Here is a 27,932-nt window from a genome sequence, read left to right as displayed (position 1 = left end):
GGCAGACGTGGCGAATGGCGTGAGGATTTTAAGAGTCAGCTGCAGAATTTGTGTGATGAAAATGGCAGAACGTCGCGAGTTAAATGACTTTGAGTATTTGATGGTTATAGAAGCAATACGCATGGGCCGTACGATGTCGTATATAACGAATTAGAATTGGGATTTCTGAAGGCGAAGTGTCCAGGATGGATGTTCACAGCTGCAGAGACAATGTTTCCGTGTCCGGAACCGCGCTGCTGCTACGGTCGCAGGTTCGAATCCTGCCTCGGGCATCGATGTGGGTGATATACTTAGGTTAGTTAGGTTTAAGTAATTCTAAGTCTAGGGGACTGATGACCTCAGATGTTAAGTCCTGTAGTGGTTACAGCCATTTCAACAATGCTTCCGCTTGCGTAAACCACCGAACAGGACGACCACAAGCAATGGACAAGCAGACGTCAAGTCACGTCCGTAGAGCCAGTAGGTGGCCATCTACAGTCTACTGTGAGTCAGATTGCCGGTTATTTGAATGTAGGGCGCCAGGGACCCGTTTCTTCCGGGACTGTACGGAGAAACGCCAACTGCCTGTTGTTTCTTTTGGCCTCTCAATGTATAACCAATTTTTCGATTAACATTGTAGAAACATTGTGTCGTGAGTGCCAAAATACGTCCTAGATTGTCAACAGAAGCTTACAACACATTTTTAAACTCGATGTAACCGTCAGAAGATAAGAGTTGCACTTCCTCTCACGGAGCTGGAGATATGATTCCGGGGGATAGAAAAATGAAATGTGACTATTCTATAATTTTGGCACACAAACAGCGTACTTATTCATTCGAGCGCTGTCTCCGGTAACCTCGTTATTCAAAGTGCATTAATCCACAATACGCTTTCCATTGTTCCACAGCGGGCGTGAAACAATATTAAACGCAGTAACGTACCTTATAGGCTTTCTCCAAGACGGAGTAATAAATTTACGAAGTGCCAGCGGTGAGCGAGTGAGGTTAACACTCACATCCGGTGGTACGAAGACAGTTTTGATTCCCCACTCTCATGAAATTAAACTTGCTTGTACGATTGAGCTGTTGTAAATAAGAGAAACTGCAGCTCATGTCACCATATTGAACGGCAAATTCATGTGATTGAAATACCTACCAAATACGTCAGCTCAGTTGCCCACAATATATTTCTACAGTTACCAGTTTCAGTTTGAATTAATCTTATATGTAAAGAAGGACTGACTACTTCTAATGGATTTCTTAAAACTCTTGTGAAAATAAACAATCTCGCAGCGTGTTAGTAACACTTAGCGACTGAATCTCTCACTTCAAAATGGCATATGGAGTCCCATGTTGACATATGAGTTTCTGATGTCACTGTGAAGTGTCACTAACTATCCGTACGTTGATATCATTCAAATTCACCAGAGATGAACATACAGTCTGTGTTGAAACTGAGAAATTTTGTTTTTAGAACCAATAAGACTCCCCACGGTGGATGTCATGGATCCAGAACGTGTATTGTGTTTAACACTTACCAAACCGAGAGACAGCATTCGAATCCGTCGATGTGAAACATTCAAATTTTAAATTAATTTTCGAAAACGACCAAACGCAGCTGCCTATGCTGTCGAGACAATGACTAAATTTGTGCGCTGTATTATCGATCAGTACTTTACAGCTCATCTGTTCCGATGCCTCAACAAACGATTTGCTAATGAAAGCTAATGTGTAACCTATAACTTTAGTCTAGTGAAATTCCAGATTTCTGCAAAGCGCTTCACAGTGGCAAACACATTGTGACCATCTACATAATGGCGTGTTAGCTCACCTTTGGAACGCTACGAATCGGCGTAACACGAATTCGCAGTCCTTGTTAGGTCACTGGAGGTAGAAGGCACCAGACGTCTACTCACAAGTTACACAACTCCCGTCAAGTACACACCATTGCTTTCTGAAAGGGGATTTAAAGCCCGACAGCGTCACAGATTGATTGGATTCAGATCAGGTGAATTTGCTGAGCGAGACATCAACAAAAGTGTACTACCATGTTCCTCAAAAATTAAACATGAAGGGATGCCGATGTTCCACAGCAATTTTCACTTATTCTAGAGCTGTCATGGTGCCTTTGAGTACTAACACGGGTCACAAGAATGTCCAACCACCAGAAGCTGTCAGCCTCCGTGGCGATGTGCATGTTTAGCGTTAAGGGTTACGACCTAGTATAACAAGAAACGTGATTTATCAGACAAGACAAGACGTTTCGATTGATCCACTGTCCAATGTTGATGATTCAGTTGACACTGCTGTCGTATCTGATGATCTCGGTGGGTCAGTATGGGATCACGTAAGGGTCATCTATTGCGGAGCCCCGTGTTGAACAACGCACGATGAATGCTATTCTCCGAAACACTTGTGTTTGCACACGCGTTGTACCCTGACGCCGGAACTGCCACAAATCGTTCATTATATGGAGCGGGCAAGTATCAGACCTCAAAGTATCAAAGGAAGATGGTTGGGAAACCAGTTCATAATCTAAGTATGTTAGATTCAATGGCAAGAGAAAGTCGTGACCCCTTTTGGCAAGTCGACGTTGCAGTTTGTATAAGCGCCGCTGAAGGTGTGGCAACAATGAATGTCAAATTGCAACGAGCGACTAAAAGAAGCCGACAAGTTTAATTGTTCAGAAAAGGTAGTAGTGTCATCTCTCAATGAGGAACTTGAAAGATCCAGCATTGTGCAAGAGCGTGTATAGAAGAACAGATAACCGAGCACTACATGGATATGTATCTAGTAGAACAGTTCATGCTGTGTTGGTCCGTTCGTGGTATACGTATAGTATATGCAAATAATCTTCTGAAGTACTCGAGACCACTGCCCAATATGTGTAAATTAAAGCATAGGGCCTATAGGGAAGGAAATCGTAATTGAAACGGTTACTGTAGCAGAATCTTGTTGAAAACTCTTTCAGAAAACCGAAAGAAATTCTGGTCATATGTAAATTGGTCAATGACTCCAAAATTAGTGTCCAGACTGTGATAGGTGACATGGGAAATGATACTGAGGATAGTACAGAAAATTTCTTTTTCAAATTTTCCTTTACAAATGAAGATGCAGAAAAGCTGCCCTAGTTTAACTCATGCAGCACTACAAACATGAGCGATATAGGAAAAAACTACAGCAGCCGATAATTTATCTATCAGAATGTAAACCAATGTTCGCCACAGTTAGTGCTTCTTTTAACCATAAGTATCTTTTATCCCTAAAACAAAATCGATCGTCAGGAATTGGAGAGAACCGCATGTCATACCCGTCTACAACCAGGGTAGCAGAAGTCATCAACAAAACTGTTGTACAATCTTAGAACATATCCTCGTCTCAAACATAGTGAAGTGATACGAATGGAGTTACCCATCATCATGCCTACCACCATGGATTCCAAAAATATCGGTCCTGTAAAACCAAACTCGCACTTCTCTCTCACTAAAACATGAAAGCTATGTATCAGATAGACGCAGAATTTATTCGCAAGACATTTGACTCAGTAGCATGACAACGCTTATAAACGAAGCTACAGTGCTATGGGGTATTACGGCATGATAAAAAAGAGAGAGAGCTAGGGAGATATACAGGGTGTCCCAGCTATCTTGTCCACCCAAAATATCTCTGGAACAATAACAGCTATTGGAAAACGACTTTCACCGGTATCAATGTAGGGCTGGGGCCCTTGAATGTACATATTTGGAAACATTCTAAAACGAAAGCATATGTGTTTTTAACACAAATTTGTTTCCTTAAATGGACCTCCTATATTTTTTCTTCAGCAATCCATAGCATGACAAAGCACAAACACAATGGCGTTGATTACATCGCAATATTCCCATTACATCCCGAGATATTAAGACGCGAAGTTGACGCTTGAAACACCCGACATGCGCTGCTAGCGCACGTCCTGAGGCTCAGGCGTGAACCCCATGCTGCCCGTAATCGCAGCAGACCGTATTATTCGTTTCGGACCTCTTGATAAGTTTGGAGGTGTGATTACACATGTCAATCACATCGCGATTACGGGCAGCATGGGGTTCACGCCTGAGCCTCAGGACGTGCGCTAGCAGCGCATGTCGGGTGTTTCAAGCGTCAACTTCGCGTCTCAATATCTCGGGATGTAATGGGAATATTGCGATGCAATCAACGCCATTGCGTATGTGGTTTGTCATGCTATGGATTGCTGAAGAAAAGATATAGGAGGTCCATAAAAAAAAAAAACATAAGTTTGTGTTAAAAGCACATATGCTTCCGTTTTAGAATGTTTCCAAATATGTATATTCAAGGGCCCCAGCCCTACATTGATACCGGTGAAAGTCGTTTTCCAATAGCTGTTATTGTTCCAGAGATATTTTGGGTGGACAAGATAGCTGGGACACCCTGTATACGTGCGTATGATAAACCAGTTCCCTCCAAAATTTCTCTCCTTCATACCTCCTATGTGCTACTACAGATGACGTGTCTCTGATTTCATTTGTACTCAGACTGCAGTACCCTCGAGGTGCCTATTGGCTTCTACCGCCATGAGCGGAATGCGTGAGTTCTAATTAATATTAACCAACCTGCAGCCTTGTGTAGTGGCTGTTACCTGCGCATAAAAAAGCACGTAGGTCGTGAATCCGTTATCTTGAGGGTGTAAAAAACTCTTAGTGAGGAACGGATATTGTGTTAATAATAAAAAGTTCAATTGATTTATTTATAAGATATGCCGATCGGTTTCTTATTAACAGAATACGAGAAACTGCACAATCATGTTCCACTTTATGAATCACAAAGTATTTCAATTCTTCACACGTCCATAAAAATAAACAAAACAATGAACTGCCCATTTGCTTGGTTACCATCAAATTGTTCTCAGTTACATGACCAAATAGTCAGAGATTCTTTATTATGTCCTTAACCAATACGGACCAAGGCAGACCACATGTCTGTCTTCGGAGACTGCCAAGTCAGCTCTGATTTACGAACTAAGATATTTTTAATTAAGTCTTAACGGGTAACGACAGCGGCAGATAACGATGTCTGTCCTCCGAAACTGCCGAGCCAGATCTGACCTTACAGCCGAACCACTTCACCGGCCATCCAAGTTAGGCGAGATCCGAAGATCTCCAAAGTCCTTCGTCTGCTTTTTTCAAATGTTTACTATTCTTCTGGTATTCAACACTTTTGAAATAATGGGATACTATCCTGCTATTGAGAGAAGCTTTTGCGTGAAACGCAAGTAAAGGTACTGTTTCGTTTTTCTATTATTAATAACAGAAAATTATCATTTTGGTGCCAAACTTCTGATCGCAGCAGCCTCTTGCGGAGAAGCACCTCAATTTAGGCGGTATTTCTCACGATACCCGTACCGAACAAACCATCTGTCATCGGTACCTTAAACAACATTAAGTCATCTTCCCGCTGCTGCCTTCTTAACTGCTCTAACAGTAAGAAGAGCTTCTGGTACCTGAATATGATGGCTGTAAACCCAGAAGTATTGCAGTGTCAGGCAAAATGGTGGCTGTACTGACATACAAGCATTCTTCATAAGAATATCCCGGTATGCTCGAGATAGGTGTACAGAGACTGCCTTATGCATCGATTAGAGTGGGATATCGATACAACGTTCAGCAATCTGGCCTGCAATCGGCGGTAGTTCTCTTGACGGTAACCCGTCACCGGCACCTTGCTCCCTACACAGTATTTGCGCTGCCGCAAACAGCGACGAGCAGCTGTTGGCGTATCTTCGTACCATCAACATGCAATACCTTCAGCCATCGGTCCAAGACGTAGCTAAACAGTGATTAGGGACCTCTAGGATAGCGATTTGGACTTGTTTTTCCAGTCGTCGACTTTCTTGCTAATAATTGTGTGTTCTCGACATACCACTGTAATTTAGTTTACTTTCCTAAAGACTTGTTTAGTGATTTGATAGTGTGCATTTCTGTGTTCAATAAATTCGACTTTACCTAATACAACAGGTACCATAGATGTTCATGTTATATATTAAAGACCTGGAAGGCAAAGTTAAAAATAGCCTCAGACACGTCGCATATAGTTATCTATAAAGAAATGCCATCTGAAAACAGCTGTGCAAATATTCTGTCGAATCTTCATAAAACTTTCAAAATGATGCAGAGAGTGGCAACTCACTTTAAATATTCAGGAAGGGTAAAACTGATAGTACAAACCAAGAAGGCATCGCGTTTTGCGGCTACAGTATTGATGAGTCGTAATTTAATCACTGAACTCACAAAAACACATGCAAGTAACTATTGGAAATAATATGATAAGGAACGATCACAAAGACTCAGTCAGAGGTAAAGAAAGTTGCAAAGTTCGGTTGACTGGTAGGATACTGGAAAAATACTATCAGTCTGCAAAGGAGATGCGATATATCCTGGAATACTGCTCATGGCTGCGGAACCCGTATTAATTAGGACACTCGATGCACAGAAAGACACTCGATGTACAGAAATATGTGTAGCGTTAATGTTCCAAAGGTTTAACTCATAGGAGAAGGTCACGGAGATGTTGAAAACCTGAACCGGCAGGCGCAATCATTCTCGTGAAAGCCTACATACGAGAATGTGCTGAAATACAAAGCCTCACAATTTTTTATTCTGTTCTCAATGTTGTTTGAGGTATTGCATGTCATGCATATTATTCAGCCGAATATCCCAGTTTGCTCACGCGAGTTGAAACCCTCTGCCGCCGGCCGCGGTGGTCTCGCGGTTCTAGGCGCTCAGTCCGGAGCTGCGCGACAGCTAGGTCGCAGATTCGAATCCTGCCTCGGGCACGGATGTGTGTGATATCCTTAGGTTAGTTAGGTTTAAGTAGTTCTAAGTTCTAGGGGACTGATGACCTAAGATGTTAAGTCCCATAGTGCTCAGAGCCATTTGAACCGTTTGAACCAAACCCTCTGCCGCTATCGATATCCGAATTGTAGCGCTGGAAATGGCGGTGTGTAAGGCAATTAAGACGGTGCACTACAAACAGACTCCTGTAATCGAGCATATAACCGCAGAAAACGTGCCTCCAAGTGAAATTTATAGAAGAATGAAAGCTGTGTACGCTGATGACACTGACAGCCCACACACAATCGCTGCCACATCTGCAACAATCAGTTGGTTTGGTTTAATTGTCATCGGCCATCCTCCATACAGTCCCGACTTGCCCCATCAGGTTTTCATCTGTCTCCAAAAGTTAAGGATCTACTGATGAGATGAGGTGAGGTTGTGGCTCCGTCAACAGTCAGACATTCTACACAGGCGCTATCAACAAACTGGTCTCTCATTAGGAGAAATGCGTTTGTCACAGAGATGACTGTGTTGAGATATAAATACGTAGACATCAAGAATAAAGCTGTCGAGTGTTTATATAATTTTTCTATTTAAAAAGATTTAAGAGTTTTCACATAAAAAAAATTGAAGCCTTTAATTTTCAACGCGCCCTCGTAAAACGTTTCAAGATTCAACGTTAAATGAGGAATTTAGGCGTATTCTACAACCCGCTATAGGCCTTGCGGAAATGAGCTTAGAATAATTAGAGCATACATCACGGCGTGTAAACAACGATTTTTCCAGTGCTTTATACGAGACTGGAGCTGTAAGAACCCCTAACCAGCGGGGCAAGAAGTTGTTCTTTTTCCCACGCACAGCACAGTAGTTTGCTAAGAAAACGTGTGGATCCAGAAATAAAGAAAGGACGTCATGTTTCTGATCTCATTCTGTCTCTGTCAGTCGGGTATGTCCGAAAGAACAGCCACCGCGCAGAGCGTTTGGAAAGGGCAAGAAAGGAAAAGAAAGGGAGGGACATTACGAGAAATCAGCAGGACTAGTGAAAATGTGTACCACATCGGAATTGCAACGTGGGTTCTCCTGTTTACAAGACAGATGCGTTAACCACTGCCCAACCCGCGACACACCACTATCGTAACTGCGCTGACTGTCTCGGCAAGTCTCACGGCCGATTCACATTCCTATCGAGTGCCGCCTATCCGCAGTCCCTGTCCATTTCCTCCATGTTCGCTCTCGGAGATCCCACCGGAGGACGGATTTATTTGTGCATCCGCACTGAAGAATGTGGATCCTTTGTCCAACTATGCCTATCAAGGTATTTGAAGACATGTCCTCGAAATGTTAGTTAACATCAGTGGTAAATAAAGAAAATCCACGACATAACGGAAGGAAAAATGTTATGTACTCGTGAATCAAATCAGCACTATCTATAAACCGTGTTGTTCGGTTGTGACTGATGAGTTCAGCTGCAGATATCATACTCAATGACCATATAAAATACAGGTGCGTACAACATACATTACACCCCTTTTATTTCGTGAACCGTTCAAGATATCGAAATGAAGTTTTTGGAAAATGAGAGTACTCCAGGGGATTGTCGGGGAGGGGGGGGGGGAGAAGGGGTGGCGGGGGGGGGGGGGGAAGGAGGCGGACTGTAATAATTTTGTTCGACGTTTAATTGATTTCATTCTCATATTAACCAAGATACTGGCACGAGTATGGTTTCTTCTTTAAATGGAACGGTATACTTTTTTTAACTTCATTCGTAATCTCTCGAGAGGATTAATACATTGATGTTGGCCTAATGCTTGTTAACGTTCGTTATGACATTTCTCGCAAGATAATCCGAGAAACGACCTATAACTCTGACGCAAGTCAGCCAGAATCGGATTTTGTGGCGTAAACGATACCAAGTGAGACTCTGATGCCTGTATACATCATTATATGAAGAAGGAAAAATAGCTTACACAACGAATTTCCTCTTCATTGTACTTATGTTTTACTATTTTCAATAATCATGTTACTTTTATGCTCTGTTATGTAATATCAAACTTATGATACTTGCTTCTTCTTTTTCGTATGCAAATATTTGTGTGCTACTGACTGTGAGAAAAATAATTACGCAGGTGCTTCATTGTATAATTTTTTTTTACGACAGTTTCAATTTCTGTTACAGATAGCGTGGTACTTCCAACAAGATATTCTTGCTTCTAAACGATTATTTTCTTACTTTTATTCATATGTCACTATACACGAGTAATACACTGGAGCGCCAAAGAAACTGCTATAGGCATGCACATTCAAATATATAGATTTTTAAATGAGAAGAATACGGCGCTGCAGTCGGCAACGCCTACACTGTATAAGACAAGTGTCTGGCGCAGGTGTTAAATCGGTTACTGCTGCTACAATGGCAGGTTATCAAGAATTAAGTGAGTTTGAACATGGTGTTGCAGTCGGCGAACGAGCGATCGGACGCAGCATATCTGTGGTAGCAATGAAGTGAGGATTTTCCAGGAAGAACATTTCATGTGTGTACAATGAATATCAGGAATGAAGTAAAACATCAAATCTCCGACATCGCTGCGGTCGGAAAAAGATCCTGCCAGAAAGGGACCAACGACGACTGAAGAGAATCCTTCAAAGTGACGGAAGTGGTATCCTTCCGCAAATTGCTGCACATTTCAGTGCTGGCCCATCATCAAGTGTCAGCATGAGAACGATTCAACGAAACGTCATCGATGTGGGCTTTCGGAGTCGAAGGCCCACTCGTGTACCCTTGATGACTGCACGACACAAAGCTTTACGCCTTGCCTGGGCCCGTCAACACCGACATTGGACTGTTGATGACTGGAAACATGTTGCCTGGTCGGATGAGTCTCGTTTCAAATTGTATCGAGCGGATGGACGTGTACAGGTATGGAGACAACCTTATGGATCGATGGACCCTGCATCACAGCAGGGGATTTTTAAAGCTAGAGGAGGCTCTGTAATGGTGTGGGACATGTGCAGGTGGAGTCATATGGGTGCCCTGATACGTATAGATACGACTCTGGTAGGTGACACTGTATCGTCGCTAGTCAATACGCAATAGCATTATTGCACTACTTTACAGTACGGCTCGTAGTTTTGAAGCCGTTGGCGGTGATAAAAACAGCCGCTTGTATCTTACCGTGACTCATTCTCACCTGTCGCTAGCCAAGCCGTGGGAAGCGGTACCTGTGTCAATTCGAGCGATTTTGATTTGTCACAAGCTGTTACGAGTAGTAGTTTGCCACATTCAATGTATGCTAATTATGGGACTGATACTGAATAAAATGTATTCGAACCCAGTGTCCCGCTTATACCTGTTACTGTAACTACGATAAAGGAGGAACCAACGTCAGTTGCTGATGAACAAGAAGATAGTGTTTCAGATATGCTCACGAGTATTTTTAAACATATTGGTCCGATGAATACTAATAATGGCAATAAAATGAGTCATATAGGCTTTGAAGTGAGTAAAAAAGGGGTTGAAATAAAAAAAAATCATTAAGTTCTGAAACAGGGGAATTGGAATACAGGATGGAAAATAAAATTGCAGTATTAAGAGATTCTTGGAAAGCTGACGTAAGATCGTTTCACGGTTGTATTAACAGAGAGCTGACTTTGCTTAGACAAGAATGTAATATGGGAATTGTGACACTGAAAAGTGACTAACTTCACAGGTAAAGAAAGTTGCTGAGGATAATATCCAGCTAGAAGAAATAGTGAATTCGGAACTGGACAAAGTTCATTAACAGGTTCAAGATATAGAAAAATGCTGTGTGGATAGTCATGTTACCTTGGAAAGTAAAAATGTGTGTTCAGTTTGATTTGCAAGTGACAAGGAAACCTACTAACTTAGAATCTAACGTTCATCAGTTTCATGCAAACTTCAATGAGCAGTTATATGAGCATGAATGTAGATTAACAAAAGTCGAACAAAATATTAGCAACAATAATGTTTGTGTAGTATCTAATGGTACACTGGAATTATAAGAAATTGCCTAAGTTACACATCGCCAATTTTGAAATTTGATCCAAGTAAGAATGTTCATCCAAAAGAATTCTGGAATGACTTTGATGATGTTTTGCCCAAAGTGTGGTGTGAAAAACAAAAATAGGGTTTATTACTTCTAATCTGGTGGGAGAAGCTATAATCTGGGGTAATTTAGCTTTAGATAATTATGACCGATTAGTGGAGTTCAAACAGTCATTTTTCGCTGTGTATTGCGGAAAAAGAAAACAGATGGAGGTTTTGAATAAGTTTTCGTCTGGGGAAAAGTATGATCCCAAGAAAGGAAGTGTTAAAAGATTTGTACAAAAATGGGTTGCGACTTTGTCCTGTTTGAATCATAAAGTAGAAATAGAGCAACTTATTATGGGGATTGGGAACCAGCTGGAGCTATATTGGCGAAATAAAATCATATCGGCACCCAGCGATGACACTGGCCGGTTTGTTCATTATTTGGAAATAGTCGAGAACCTTCTGAAAGGGGAAGAGGGAGCTAGGAGAGAATATAGGCCTCCGGCTAGACCTAATGAAAACAGAGCGTACGTCAGTATAAACATGGTCGGCGGGCCATGAGCGAACAGTCATAGAGGAAGAGGAAGACAAGGGAGTGCTGGTGGGAGCGGGTTCATTGACCAAGCCCAGTATTTCAAGTGCAGTCAGCTGCAGGCTGATGACCTAACGCGTAAGCGCGTTCCGACAGGTGATATAAACATCAGAGGCAATGACGTCACATGGCAAGAAAACTTTTAGCAGTCTGTCATGACGTTTACATTTGCAGACTGCACCCGTACAAAGTAAACCCGCTAGCGGCTTCCTTGGTAAGAACGGTACCTACACAACGTTTTGAAAGTAACGTTAGTGAAAACAGTAGGGCAGAGGAGAGTGACACTGAAAAACAATATAATTATGTATAAATTCAGTAGCTTTTTGTGAGAGGGAAGGTTCAGATAGAGATCAAGGGAGCCATTTTACGGAGGAACCAGGTACAGAAAGTAAATACTCAGATCAGGAAGTGGGGGTGAATCAGCACTGTGGAACAGATGAGAGGTGACCTATAGACTGACTGAGGAATTAATACTATAGAAATACAGGAGGGAGGGGATAAAAGTGTTGAGGAATTTTTGAATGAAGTGAGTGGAGTAATTTCAGAAAGTGAAGACGAAGAATCAGGAGAGGAAGAAGAAGGGGGTAATATAAATAGTTCTGACAACACTGTAGGAATGGTTGCAGAAACAGAGTATATTTCAGAGGAGGAGGAGGAAGAATACGTTGATGCTTTTTCCATTTTGAGTAGTTTAGTGAAAGCTGCTGGTAATAAAAATAAAGGAGGATCCTGTAAATACACATTTAATTTACACAGGAGGGGTAGGTTTCGACAAACGAGAGGTGGTGCAGGATTTGGTAGACGAGCTCGAGTCTAAATATCTAAAAATAAATCCAAGACAACCTATAATTGAGTTAACAGTTTTTAATGAAAGAGTTGAGTGTTTAATAGACAGTGGTTCTGAGGTGTCTGCAGTGTCACAGGAATTTGTAAATGCTCTACCTGAAAGTAAAGAAGTAACTATTAAGCCAGTAAGTGGGTTAAAAGTAATTGTGTCCACAGGTAGAAGCTAAAAGGTGGTAAAACAAGAGTTAATGATACCCATTACTATAGGTGGTGTTTAGACAGAACAGAATTTTTGATTATTAATGGACTTAGTGTTGAAATGTTCTTACATAAATAAAAAGGAAGGTTACACTTTGGAAAAATTGAGGCGGTAACAAATGTACAGGGGGAAATTGTATCCATTCCTTTTGTTGGAGAAAAAGGATCTATTGTCAAAGGTCTGCTTATACGTTACTGCAGGACCATGGTAACCAGTGAAGAGATAGATGATAATGTAGAAGGGAAAAAAGCAGGTCCTTTTGAGACAGGAGAAAGACAGTATGTTGATATAAAATCATTCAAGCAGCTGGGAATCAAAAACATACTGGACCTGAAAAGATACAATGCTGCAATAAATAAACAGCAGTAACTACGAAGCCTCAGGGGCATGCATTCTTTGTGTAGTCAGGTGGTTCACGAACACCAGGCGTCCCGAGTTGTTGACAATGCAATTTCCCTTTCTTTTCGTGTTGTCAACCTTCCTCTTGATAATTCAGAACTTTTGCTATCATCTTTCCTTCTTCCCTAATAGTAAATAGTGTATATAGTGCAGTACAAAGAATAGAGATGCAGGAGAAAGCTAGTGTTTCTAGTAGTAGAATGAGAGAGAAATGAAAATTAGATGGTAAAGCATACAGTAATGTGATTAATTTTCCTAAGTCCTTGACATGTAGAGACGTTGTTGCAAGAAATGTATTCAAGGCAAGAGAGGATTGCCTGCATAATGAGTAAATGAAATGGTATATGAGGTGTATTGAAAGCCGCAGGGAGGTTGGTTTAAGTGTATTTAATAATTTCAGTAATGTGTATTTTTCTTAAATACTGTGTACGAGACTGGGTCTGAGAACCACATAAGTTGGCATGAGTCATGCTTAGTATTTTTCTGTAAGAACTTTTTGTATTTACTGTCTATATATTATGTACTTTGGTATATGAGATAATGAAGAGCTGCAGTAGTTGGCTAGTAAGGTGTATTTGCTGAGCCACATAAGTTGGCATGAGTAATGTTTCAGTATTTTTCTATAAAATTGTTTTCTCTTTATATAAGGTGTAACTGATGTGTACTGGGAAGCCACAGAAGCTGGGTAAGTTATTTTCAGTTTGCGTAATAATATGGTAATTTTTGTGTATACAGTAAGTGTGTGAGAAATTTGATAGAGCCACAGAAACTGACAGGAATAATTTTCAATAATTTTATAAGGACTTTTTATTAGTTTGGTATTCTCTCTGTATAATATGTGGGTGAGATGTTCTTTCAGTACTACTGAAGTGGGCATGAGTAATTTTCAGTAATTTTATAAAATTGTTTTGTATTCATTGCTGATGCTGTTGTTGTGGTCTTCAGTCCAGAGACTGGTTTGATGTAGCTCTCCATGCTACTCTATCCTGTGCAAGCTTCATCATCTCCCAGTACCTACTGCAACCTACATCCTTCTGAATTTACTTAGTGTATTCATCTCTTGGTCTCCCTCTACGACTTTTACCCTCCACACTGCCCTCCAGTACTAAATTGGTGATCCCTTGATGCCACAGAATATGTCCTACCAACTAATCCCTTCTTCTAGTCAAGTTGCGCCACAAATTTCTCTTCTCCCCAATTCTGTTCAATACCTCGTCATTAGTTATGTGATCTACCCATCTAATCTTTAGCAGTCTTCTGCAGCACCACATTTCGAAAGCTTCTATTCTCTTCTTGTCCAAACTATTTATCGTCCGTTTCACTTCCATACATGGCTACACTCCATACAAATACTTTCAGAAACGACTTCCTGACCCTTAAATCTATACACTCTCTTCTTCAGAAACACTTTGCTCGCCATTGCCAGTCTACATTTTATATCCTTTCTACTTCGGCCATCATCAGTTATTTTGCTCCTCAAATAGCAAAACTCATCTATGGCTTTAAGTGTCTCATTTCCTTATCTAATTCCCTCAGCAACACCCGACTTAATTCGACTAAATTCCGTTATCATCGTTTTGCTTTTGTTGATGTTCATCCTATATCCTCCTTTCAAGACATTGTCCATTTCGTTCAGCTGCTCTTCCAAGTCGTCTGCTGTCTCTGACAGAATTACAATGTCATCGCGAATCTCAAAGTTTTTATTTCTTCTCCAAGGATTTTAATATCTGCTCCGAAATTTTTCTTTTGTTTCCTTTACTGCTTTCTCAATATACAGATTGAATAACATCGAGGATAGGCTACAACCCTGTCTCACTCCCCTCCCAACCACTACTTCCCTTTCATGCCCCTCGACTCTTACAACCGCCATCTAGTTTCTGTACAAATTGTAAATAGCCTTTCGCTCCCTGTATTTTACGCCTGCCACCTTCAGAATTTGAAAGAGAGTATTCCTGTCAACATTGTTAAAAGCTTTCTCTAATTATTCTATGTGTATAACGTATATATGAGGAGTTCAGAACTGCAGAAAGTGGCCTGAATAATTTTCAGTGTTCAATAGCTTTGTATATCTTTACCAAATTTATAATGATATTTTTCAGAGCCGCAGATGGGGGCATAAATTTATTTCCAATATATGTAATGATGTAATTTTTCTTGGTGTATAATAGCTTATTTGTAGAAAGTCAAGCAGTAAAATTTTTTTCTGAAGAAAATGTTAAATAACGAAGAGTAACATTTTAAATCTACATTATTTTTAACAGTAACTTGCTTAGTGATTAAAACTGATTTTGAAAAAAGGCTTCAATAGTAGTACCAATTTTTGGTACTGTTAAAGTTTTGAAAGACAATTAACTAACTCTTTACTGAAAAGACTAAAATGAAACTGTGACTACAGTTAAGTCTGGAAAAGATTCTTTCGAAAAAGTTCTTTGAATAAATTTTTACTTTTGAATCTGAGTGAAGCTTTGAGAAATTTGTAATTAGGATAAATGTGTGTGTTAGGTTAGGATGTAGATATTAAGAACGGACACTTAGACGTACTGTACATTGCAGGCACGAAAAATGTGATGCAACTGGATACGGTACTGAGAGAGAACCCCAATCTTTGACTGAGAGCGGGATTATGTACCCCAGTGACGAGAACATAATGCTACCCGTATGTAAGTGTTGAACTGAAGTTATCTGAACCCCAAAGTTTGTGAGTTTATAAGCGCCATTCATAGCGAGTATATTTTTGACTACCCTCCACAGTGTAGAAATCATATTGCAGTGAAATTTCATGGACACTCCCCAGAGTGCATAAATTGTAATTTGTAGAACCATTAATTTTTTGATTTCAATTCTGTGACAAATGTTCTATCGAAAAATTTTTTGTGAGAGATATGTGATTTGAAGAAAAGAATCGATTTTTTTTTTTGTATGAGAATTTACTGTATGCTATCCAGCCCTATCCATTGACTATTGATGTAACTGTATATAATGTTATCACGTAATGTTAGATAGTTTGTTTACTCGAGAAAGACTCCAGTTCAACATAGATTTTAATAAGAACAATTTAGATTTGACAGTGTCGGTGTAGCTATCGAAATCATTCTTAAATAACATTTATGGCAATAAGAACCGTAAAATTATACTCAAGAGAAATTTTAGGTTCTTAGGGGATGTGTAACATAGCGAGTCATTATGCAATAGCAGTTACTGCACTACTTTGCAGTACGACTCGTAGCTTTGGAGCCGTTGGTGGTGATAGAAACAGCCGTTTGTATCTTAGCGTGACTCATTCGCACCTGTAGCTAGCCTAGCCAAGGGAAGCGGTAATTGTGTCAGTTCGAGCGACAGAATATTAAAGCCCCTACGAATCTAAATAAACAGTATTAAAAAATATTCATTTTTGTTAAAAGCCAATATACAATACTTTGTTCCTAAAAGGAAGTTTGTATTAAAATCTCATCTATATAGCTGAGATACTTTCAGATTTAGAGATAATTACCTAAAACACCAAAAACCGAAACTTATAAGATTAAAGTCAGTTAGGAATCATAGGAGTTCGTCCTTGAGTTTCATTTGGAGTCATTATTGAAGTTAACTAAGTGGCAGTACAATTTATTTAGATTTTTTATAATTAAAAACGTTCACTATATTTCATTTTCGTAACTTAGAATTCAGAAAGGATTACTATTTACTTAGTAAATATTTGTTTTGCTGTGTGAATCAATGAGAGTGAGTGAGAGTGTGTATGTGGGACATACGTAAAAATTCAATACTATCTTATGTTAAAAATTACGTAACATGTCATGGGAAAATGTGAAGCATGTAGTGGCAACGAAAACTGTAATTTTCCTACCTTGCTGATGACGTATGTCCAAGGGTACTTGTTTTTGTAAGAAGGCAGCCAGATTATCCATTTGCAGAGTAATAGTTCTCTAAAGTTATTTCAAGATTAGTTTTCTTTTCGTTGGGTTTTGTTGAACATTTTATTAATATTTGCATTATGAAGTGACGTAAATGCATATGTGAATGTTGATTTGCGTGACAGTTTTAGCACGAAAAAGAGCTCGAAGGATTGTTTTGATTGGTTGGTCATTCTGAACAACCAATCAGAGTTAAGCATTTCCCGGGCATTGCAGGTAGTTATAGGCTGTGGAAGGAGCAGCATTTGGTCAGCCGCTGACTATCGGACGTGCAGGTCATGTTGGAGGTGTCCATCTACATTATGAGTAAAATGAAGATGTTATTGGTTTCTCAAGTCCGGATTGTATTGCCGTGGAAACAGTTTCATTTACGGGCAGATTGTGGAAATTAGAGCTTCGTGAAGTGTTTTGTTGCAAAGTTAAACGTGTGTGAACTTTTGGCCTTTGTAAAATTCTGCGTGGTATGTTTCATATTCATCTATGGAATAGTTGGCGAGTAGTTTCTTCATTAGAAATCCCCTGTAAAAAAGCCGACTGTGAAACTAATATATTGTAGCAGAGCTTCGACTGTAGAACACATAATAATTCGCGTCGGACTTACGTACATTTCTGGCTGTCTTGCGTGAATACTGAGTTGTATGAACTGTGAGCTGAGGACATTGATATTAGTCGTTTAAATAAATATGGGCTGATGACTATTTCTTTAATTTTGAACCTAAAGAAATAAAGAACTTGTTGAGGATTTTGGACATTTGTTCTAAAAGAATGAAGCAATTGCCCTACACCCGAAAATTGTTGTAAGATACGACAGGATAGCTTGCTAGCAGAGTTTAGGCGGACTTTGTAAACGTAAGTATTGACGGTGATTTTCTTCAACACATCTTTTAACATCGTCTGAACAGTATCTACGTATGCAGAGAATTGGACTGGTGACGAGACACTGTAATGAGGTAGGTGGAACTTTTTGTAGTGCACAGTACGACGAAAGATAGTGATCAAACGATAACGCAACATAACGCGACTTCTAACCCGCCCCGCCACAGCACGTACGCAAGCATCCTGTATGAACACCTGCATACATTCATGTCCATTGCGCATTCCGATGGACTTGGGCAATTCCAACAGAACAATGCGACACCCCACTCGTCTAGAATTGCTACGGAGTGGCTCCTGGAACACTTTTCTGAGATACACACTCCCGCTGGCCACCAAACTCGCAAGACAAGACTGTTATTGATCATATCTGGGATGACTTGCAACGTATTGTTCAGACGAGATCGCCACCCCCTCGTAGTCTTAAGAATTTATGGAGAGTCCTGCAGGATTCATGGTGTCAATTTCCTCCAGCACTACTTCAGGCATTAGTCGAGTCCATGCCACGTCGTGTTGCGGCACTTCTGCGTGTTGGCGGAGGCCCTACACAATATTAGGAAGGTGTACCAGTTTCTTTGGCTCTCCGGTGTAGATTATCCTTTGCGTTCGTTTTAGGCTGAGTATAACACATTTTACCTGAGGATTTAAAATAAGCATGTTGTGGACCATGCAAAGGTGTTGTACACTGTCAGTTGCTTTCATAATACGGTGTATACAATGTTAATTCCCTGTAATTTTTTAAAAAATAAGCTAATAGATTTTTGTGTTTTCAGATGCGAAGATGGTAGTGAAGCTACCGAATGGTCGGCACTATTTAGAAAATTATAATGTTACATTCAGTTGAGATAATAAATACTAAATCTATGAAAATTGTTAAAAGTTTTATTGAAAGTTTTTAAAATTTTTAGAATTTTTTACTTGATTATCGTCTTACGATCGCTTTCTCCTACTCTAACAATATCACATATATTCAAGTTATGCAATACTCATTGTTCGATTTATCTCAGACTAACGAAAGGCAAATATAAATTTACTGCAGTTTCATACACAGAAAATCTTTTGTAATTATTGAGTTTCATATTCTGAACCAATTAAAGGTAGTCTGCGTTGAGCGGAAGTTGTATACGACTTGTACGGAAACCAGACTGCAGTTATAAGAGTAAAAGGACGTGAAAAGGTAACATTAGGAGAGAAGAAAGTGAGATAAGTTTACAGCCTATCTCACGTGTTTTATAATTTGTACGTAGAGTGAGGAGTAAAGCAAACCTTTGAGAAAGTTGAGAAAGGAAATAAAATTCAGAGAAAAGAAAACTTCAGGGTCTTCAGGTAACTCTTTTTCATTCTGTGAGAGACGGCAAAGGACATGAATGTTTTGTATATGTTGGCTTGAAAACAGGTTACAGTGTTAAGGTCTACGAAAGTGAAGCATGAGAAATGGATTGTAGTCGAGTAATATCAGACAATCGGGAGGAAATTACATTAAAGAGCTGGTTTGAGACGAGTCTTCACTTCTATTAATCTTAACTACAACAACAATAAACCCATGTACTTTTAACAAGTTTGGAAAGGTGAAATGTGATGAAATAACGTACCTGTAACATGTTTCTGAAAATGGCTACTCCTGTAATGAGCGTGCAGCAGAAACATGAAAATCTACTGGTAAATCATTATCTGATTGAATAAGAGCCGTTCTGATTAATCTCTCATATCGTGTAAGCGAAATGGTCTTGGGTTCGGGAGAACGACGGCTTAAATCCGCGGCAAACCCACTTAGATTTAGGTTTCCCCTTTATCACCCCAGCCAGATTCGGGGATTGTTCCATTGAAAGGACTCAGCCGATTTCCGACCCCATCCTTGAAACCATTCAAACGTGTGTTTTGTCTTCAATGACCTATATGTTGATGGGACGTTGAACTCTAACGTTCTTTGCATTCTCATATTGCGGTAAAACAAAATGATGTAGTACGAAGCTTATCCTTCGCATAAAAAAGTGTGTCGCAAGTTCTTCATAAGATTCGTGTTTGATTACATCGTATGCCTCCTGCGTTCTGCATTCGCTTGCCTTTCTAAGCTCGTCTGTCACGTATGGGAGACGTAAAGAGCTGTACTAAAACAATCAGCGAAAGGAATTAGTTTCCCGGAACCGCTGTTTCCAATAGTGAATCCAAGAGTCTATAGACTGTGGAGAAATTCTGGGCTGATATTGAGTAAGTAATGGCTATGCTTCCGAAGCAGGACATCAAAATCTTATTGGGTGATTTCATTGCTCAGATGGATAGAGAAAAACAATATTGGAAAACTGTAGGAAAATATCCCGCCCATAAATTTACCAACAAAACAGGGAAAAGGCTTACCGAGCTACGCCAGCAAAACAACCTTAAAATCATGTCAACATCACACAGGAAAAATCCCCGAAAACAAAAGACCTGGAGATCCCCAATATAAGAGCTTGGTGAATATTAGATCGCTCATGTTGGCATGTCGTATCCTCTACAGAAGGAAGTTCATGTCATAGAAGTCTATAGAGGTGCAAACATAGATACAGACCATTATCTAACACGGATTAAAATGAAATTTATCCCAAAGATAGTCCACTGCAAGAAAGTGCACCTGCAGAAATATGGCACCTGAAGAATCAAATAAACTAAAATTGGAGAAGAAGTGGGAAAAGTCCAGGCAGATAGTGGGGAAACTTTTCACAGTAAAATAATCCAGAAAGTTAAAGACTTAGTCCCCCTGAAGAACAACACAAAACATCCATGGCGGGATACAGATTGTGATACAGCTTTGGAAAAACTGAAAAAGGATATTCTTAAGTACAACAGAAGTAAAACATAGGAAAATATTTAATTCTTTCATGAAACTAGGAAACCAGTGCCGAAAATCATTAGGCAAACCAAAAGAAAATACCAAAAAAAACACTAAACTTAATCGAAGGGAACTTCTGAAACTACAGTACACAAGAATTTTATGTTTCAAGAAGACTGACCGAAAATTTGCACTCACTAACCAGGAAAACTGTAAGGAACTGACACATTTTTTGTCAGCACTGCTTAACTGTGCGGAACCACCTTTGATATTCGCTAAAGTAAGGCCTACTTCCACGCACCCTGAATCATCCCCACCAACGCAAGAAGAAATCCACAAACACATTATTAAATTAAAAAACAATAGAGCATCTGGTGAAAATGGGATTATTGCTGATCTACTGAAAACTCTAGGACCAAATTCTCTCAGAGAGGTAACCCCAAATCATTGCAGATATTTGGGAGACAGAAAAATACCCCAGAAATGGAAATGTGCGCTTATTCATTCATTACACAAAAAAGGAAACCAATCTGACGTAAATAATTATCGATGGATATCCCTACTTCAGGTCGCATACAAAGTTCTACCAGCCTGTCTTCTTCAAAGAGCACAAGAGCAACTTTAAAAAAAGGACTGGTGTATACCGAGGTGGCGATCGCCCCAGTAGATCCTGCACAGAACAAATTTTCAATCTGAAGACCGTGCTAAAATACAAAGCAGTCAGAAACAGCCCAATATTTTGCACGTTTGTTGACTTAAAAAAACATACTACTCGTCTGACCGGCAAGCACTTTTTGATGTCCTTGAAAAACAAGGGTTAGATTCAAAAAACCCTTAACTCATCAAAGAAACATTGACAGATACTGCCTCCAAGGTGAAATTCATGGGTGAAATATCCGAAAACTAGCGTTCGACAAGGTGCTGGTCTGTCTCTTCTCCTATTCATCCATATGTTGGGCAAGGTCATCTGCAAATGAGAAATGAAATTGAAGAATAAAAATTGCTGGAAACCTATACAGATGGGATGAGTCAAGTATGAAATAAGAATTTCATGGTTAGCTTTTCTAACGACTTAGCCTTACTAGAGGATGATGAGATAACAGCATTCGAACAGGCTGAAACCCTTAAAGAATATGCAGTGAATGTTGGTCTGCAAATATCTTTCCTAAAGCCTAAGTTCATCGCCACAAAAACAGACACCCAAAAAACCCAAAAATTGACTACAAAATATGGTCATATCAATAGAGTTCCGTATCTTGTATACTTAGGTGAAGTCCTTGAACCTACGGGGTGAGAGAAAATATCACAAAACATTCGCCTCTAAAAACTAAAGAGAGCCTATGGAAGGACTTACAACGTGTACAATAAAAAATGCTTGTCCCAAAACACTAAAATTAGGCACTATAATACATGATTGAAAGCTGAAGTCTTGTATGCCAGTGAAATACTGACAGTCCACATAAAAGGTGACCTAGAAAACTTATTAAAGGAAGAACGTAAAATCATCAGAAAGACACTAGGGCCAAAGAAAACAGAAGAGGGCTACAGATTACAATCTCGTCAAACAACTGAGAAAGTGTCCAGTCTTGCAGCAGACATCAGAAAAAGGCGATTAAAATTTTATGGGCACACCTCTAGGCTTCCCAGACAAGATTTATGCACGAAACTCTTAAATACATAGAAGGACTTAGAATTATAACCTGGATACAGGAGGTCAAATTGGACTTACAAAAAGCTCGGATAAATTTTTCAGATATTTTGGACACCAAGGTATTTAAGCAGAAAGTGGACAGATGGGAAGTTTAGTCAGAGAACGAAGTTCCGAAGACAGTAGGAAGAAAATGGACAGTGGAGAGCAAGAGAGCCCATGCAAATAAAGTGTGAGCAGTGTGCAAAGAAAAGGAAAAGGAATCAAAAAGATTTGCTTGGTCCAACAGGGTCTAACTGCACATAATAAATTTTATATATATACACGGTGGGAAAAATCAAACACACAAACAGGATGTGGAAAGTCTGTCGTGTGTGTGTGTGTGTTCGTGTTCGATTTTTCCACCGTGTACAAACTATAGGGAATGGTGGGTGAGAGGGGCACAGAAGGGACCTATGCCCGGAAATGCATTTTTTCCATGCTACAGACCATTTATTCAATCATTCATTGTTACAGAGACTGAAGTCTAATATGCACTGTATCATGCAGCCACAGTTACACTGTGTGCTGAAAATGGTTTCCATGTGCCTCGACGCATGCGCGTATGCACCATAGCGTGTTCTGTCTCACATGCTCACGTCGGCCAGTCATGAATACGCTGCTCCAGTGGCTCCACATCTGGAATGGGCTCTGCATGCACGATACTTCTGAAATGGCCCCATAACCAGAATTGCACGGGTTGAGATCGAGTGAACGAGCAGGCCATGCAACTGGACACTCTCGCCCAATCCATCGACGAGGGAAGACAGGATTGAGATGCGTCCTACGGTTAACGGCGAAGTGTGCTGGAGCACCATCATGTAGCAGCCGCATAACCATTCGAATCATTAAGCAGGGTATGCAAAGTCACCCGTAAGAAGCGCCGACAGTTCCGGCCTGTTAGGCAACGAGGAAGGAGGACTGGTCCCAAAATACGGTCGACAATTACCCTGGCCCAGACATTCCGGCTGCTCCGATGCTGATGAATCGCTGTCACCATACCATGTGGGTTCTGCATACTATCCCACTCCGCATAAATGTGGCCTCATCTGTGAAAAGGATGGATAACACCAACCCCGGAATCGTGGTTGCCTGGTGAAGAAACCACTGACAAAACTACTCCCAATGTGGAAAATCTGTCGCTAGCATGTCCTGCACACGTTGTAAGTGATAAGAGTAGTAACAACTGTCATGGAGAATGTGTCACACTGTCGTCTGGCTTACCCTGTACTAGCAGACCAACTGCCTAGTGCTGACACGGCGGTCGCCTTCCGCAGTATTCATCGCATTTTCCTCCAAGTCTGGAGTCCGAACATTGCGGCTCGTCCTTCATGATTTCCTGCTTCCTAAAGCGACCCTGTCTCAGAAAAAAGGCGAAAGATTGTTGCACACTTTGAATGCTATTGTTGTTGTATGCGGGGATAGGTCTCCTGATAAAACCTTGCTGCGCCACCCGCTGCCACTTGCCATTCCGTAAGTCACCACGTCAGCAAGCTCTCGATTCGAATACGGAACCATTGCGTACAACGTTGTGTTACATCGACTACAAGGTGAGTCAGTAAGAGAAGTGAATCGGACATAACGTCACCAATTAATATGGTAGGAGTGGGCGCTAGGGCATGACATATGAGAAACAGTATAGTAGAGTATATAGAAGTGCAGTCTGTGGATCAGATCATTTTATAGTCGAAGTAAAGGTTCTAGTAAAGTACTAACAAATCGTACCCTCATTAAGGATAAAGATAAAAGTAAAACAGCGGAAGAACTTGGATGTATAATTTGGAATGTTTACAAGACGGATCTCTGATATTCCTATACGTGATGAGATTGGCCTACAAGCTGAATAGCATTCGTGACAGCAGCAAAATTGTACATTGAGATAAAAGTGTCCATTCACATTGTACTATGGTGGTCTTTATGAATAAAAGATAGGTCTAGGAATATGAACATGAAGTGATGGACAAATGGTAGTGAGGAAATCGTGGAAGAGTAGAACCAAGTATACCAGAAATGTTTAAATGCACAGGACAGCGAGGATAAGAAGTGCTACGCACGATGCGAAGGACAGGTTAAATAAGAAATTTCAAGAAAAAAAACAGATGATATGGGACGAAAAGTGTGATATGGGACGAAAGCTGACTGAAACCCGAAGTACAAAGTAGGATATATTTAGCGATTCATGGAATGTATATCGAAAACAGATTTTGGACGCCATATGGGGGTGTGGGGTGCGAGGCGTTTATTGCAATTGACAAAAATATTCTCGAACAGTGCACGGGTGTACTGCCGGTCCATAGTGTCCAACGGGCACAATATTTCGGCGATCAGACATGTCGCCATCGTCAGGTGCGCTGACGAGCTGAGCTCCTGAGGGTGGGCGGGCGTCTTAAATCCCCTCCCCTCGCGAGGTGTTCTCTCTGCGGTCGTCACCCGCGCGTCAGCGGTCCGTGAGATGGTGGCGTCCGCGTCTTTGGTGGCTTCGCTGTAATTGCCTCATCTGCCCAATCGCCCTTTCGTTTCCTTTGCTGAGCGTCTTTTTAATTAGACATAGTGCTTTTTCCCATGTCATGCTGAGGTTGAAGCCGCAATCGTGGTTATGAGTCCGTCCCTGCTACGAATTTCGATAGCCTCTCAAGCGAAGCTGTCTCAGTATTTAGATGTCTGTTGCAAAACCCTGGTATGTTGGTTGTCCATTTCGTGATTTTCGGACAAACAGTGCTCTGCGACTGCCGACTTGTTGGGGTACCCAAGTCGGTGTGCCTCTAATGTTCTCGGCAACGATCTTCCATGGTGCGCACTGTCTGTCCAATCAAAGTCTTCACCCATTGACACGGAATCTGGTATATGTAGGCCTTCCGCAAACCGAGATCGTCTTTGACACTTCCCAATAATGCTCGCGTTTTATTTAGAGGGCAAAAGACAGTTCGTATTCGGTGTTTCCTCAAAATTCGTACTATTTTCCCCGATAGTGCGCTCTTCCGTCTCCACAAGCTGTACTGTACAGGTGGGGCGGAAAGTGCGTTTGATCTGCCATTCCGAGTACCCGTTTTTTCGGAATACAGTTTTGAGGTGTTAGAGCTCTTGGAGCAGACTCTCTGCGTCAGAGATGGTGCGCGTCCAGTGCACCAGTGTTTTTAGCACCCCATTCCTCTGCACAGGGTGGTGGAAGCTATCCGCTTGCAAATACAGGTCGGTGTGCGTTTCCTTCCTGTATACCTCGTGGCCCAGGGTGCCATCCGTTCTTCTTTTGACCATGACGTCCAGGAATGGTAATCTTCAGCTTGCATCGGTCTCCATAGTGAATTTGATGTTTGGATGTATGGAGTTCAGGTGTGTAGGGAAGTCTAGGAGCTTATCCCTTCCATGGGGCCAGATCACGAATGTATTACCCATATTATGTAGAAAACAAGTAGGTTTCCATTTGGATGATGCGGAAGCTTCCTCCTCGAAGTACTCCATATAGAAATTCGCGACGGCAGGTGAGAGTGGGCTCCCCATAGCGACTCCTTCTGTTTGTTCATAGTATTCTCCATTAAAGAGAAAATACGTGGAGGTCAGAACGTCCTTGAAAAGATCGGTCGTCTTCTCGTCAAATTTCTATGCAATAAGCTCAACTGACTCTCGAAGAAGCACCCTGGTGAATAATGAAACAACGTCAAAACTCACCAGGGTATATGAGTCTTTCAGCTTGAAGTTGTCGAGACGTTTTACGAAATACACAGAATTACGAACGTGATGAAGGCATTTACCCACATTAGGCCTTAGTAATTGTGCCAGGTATTTGGTCAGCAAATGTGTAGGTGCCATAATGTTTCTGACAATTGGGTGTAACGGTCTTGTAGTCTTTAGGGAGTCCATAAAGTCTTGGCAGTACAGGTCTTTGAGGTTTCAATTTCTAGGAGACACCCTCTGCTAAATCTGCGTCCTTGAGAAGAACTCTAGCCTTGACGAGGGTACGAGCATATGGAATAGGTTACCAAATATTCAAGAGGCTCGAATTTTTTTTTTTAAGTAATAGAACCCAGTACGTTGTCCTCGACGGCGGGTGTTCATCAGAGAGAAGGGTATTGGTAGGAGTGCCCCAGGTAAGTGTGATAGGTCAGCTGTTAATTTATGTATTCATAAATGATCTGCAAGCAGCGGATTTCTGCTAATGATTCTGTGGTCTACGGGAAGGTTGACTGACTGAAGGAGGGTACAAGATGACTTAGACAAACTTTTTAGTGGATGTGATCAAGGCAGCTACCTGTAATTGTAGAAAACTGTAAGTTAATGCAGATGATTAGGAATACGCGTAGTGATCGAATAAAGCATTAGTAGTGCGCTGTTTGAGCCAGTCACATCGATCAAATATCTAGGCGTAACGTTGCAGGGAAAGCGAATGATTGACTATGGCTTATTGGAAGAATTTTAGGAAAGTGTGGTTCACCTATAAAGGCGACAGTATATACGACACTAAGGCGATCTGTTCTTGAGTACTGCTCGAGTGTTTGGGATCCAGACCAGGTAGGATTGAAGGAAGACACCGAAGCAGTTCAGAGACAGGCTGCTAGACTTCTTACCAGTAAGTTCGAACAACACGCAAGTATTTTGGAGATGCTCAACACAAAAGGAAATCCCTGGAGGGAAGGCGATTATCTTTTGAAGAAACACTGTTGAGCAGATTTGGAGAAGCCGCATTTTAATCTGGCTGCAGAACGAGTCTACTGCCGCAAACGTACAATTCGCGTAAGGGGCATGAACGATGTATACGAGAAATTAGGACTTGTACAGAGGCACATACACAGTCGTTTTTCCCTGTCTGTATTTGCAAGTGGAACAGGAAAGGAAATGACTAGTAGTGGCACAGGCCTTCCGTGATGCACCATACAGTAGCTTGCGGTGAATGTATGTATATGGAGATGTAGATCTTAAAATTTCTGTAATGATTTTCATTTACAGAAATGGAAACTTGCAGCATTGTAATAATAGTGGACTCATCTGTGTAACCAGCTCAATAGGAAGCTTGCATGGTCGGATTTTGGGAAACCGAATCGAAGCAAAAATTGGAGACATCGACGAACAGAGTGGATTTAGGGCGGGAACATCGTGTATTGATAATATAATCTCCTTACGCCAGTTGATAGGAAGAATATTTGAAAGGAATTTCGAAACACATTTAATGTTCACAAACCTCGAAAAAGCGTATATAACGTCCCACTAACAAAGCTGTTCGAAATGCTGCAACTACATGACACTGACCCGCTGTATAAACGGTGTCTCTCCAAAGAGTCGTCGAGAGCATTTTCTCTAGTGTTTCGGCATATATCTGCAATTTTGTTTTAGCAGTGTGTAGCTATCGTCATCCTAAACCAATAAGGCTCATCAAGTCTTTCATGCGCCTCCCAGGGACGAGAGAAAGCGTCTGTTGGTTTCCCGTTACAAACAAAATTACTTTTAAAGCGAAATTTTACGTGCCCATTTAATAGAGCGCTCCCAGATTATTGCAGTGAGATATTCGTGTCATCGGTATGTTTCAACAGGGTCAGTAAAAGAAGAACAATAACCAGTACTCAATGATCGACTTAACATCGGGGACCGATGACCGTCGCAGTCTGGTCCCTTTAATCCCCCAAACCAACCAACTTAACATCGCTGCTCCTGCATGTCAGTAGCAGTCAGTGCAGGTCAGGGCAGTGCCGTAACTGTCGGAGTGCTGGTTATTCATCACGTTTTACTGCTCGTGTTATATATCGATACTTACTATTGTCCCATGTCCAATT

This window comes from Schistocerca nitens, chromosome 3 (genome assembly GCF_023898315.1).
Source record: "Schistocerca nitens isolate TAMUIC-IGC-003100 chromosome 3, iqSchNite1.1, whole genome shotgun sequence".
Classification (NCBI taxonomy): domain Eukaryota; kingdom Metazoa; phylum Arthropoda; class Insecta; order Orthoptera; family Acrididae; genus Schistocerca; species Schistocerca nitens.
This window is presented reverse-complemented; position numbering follows the sequence as displayed.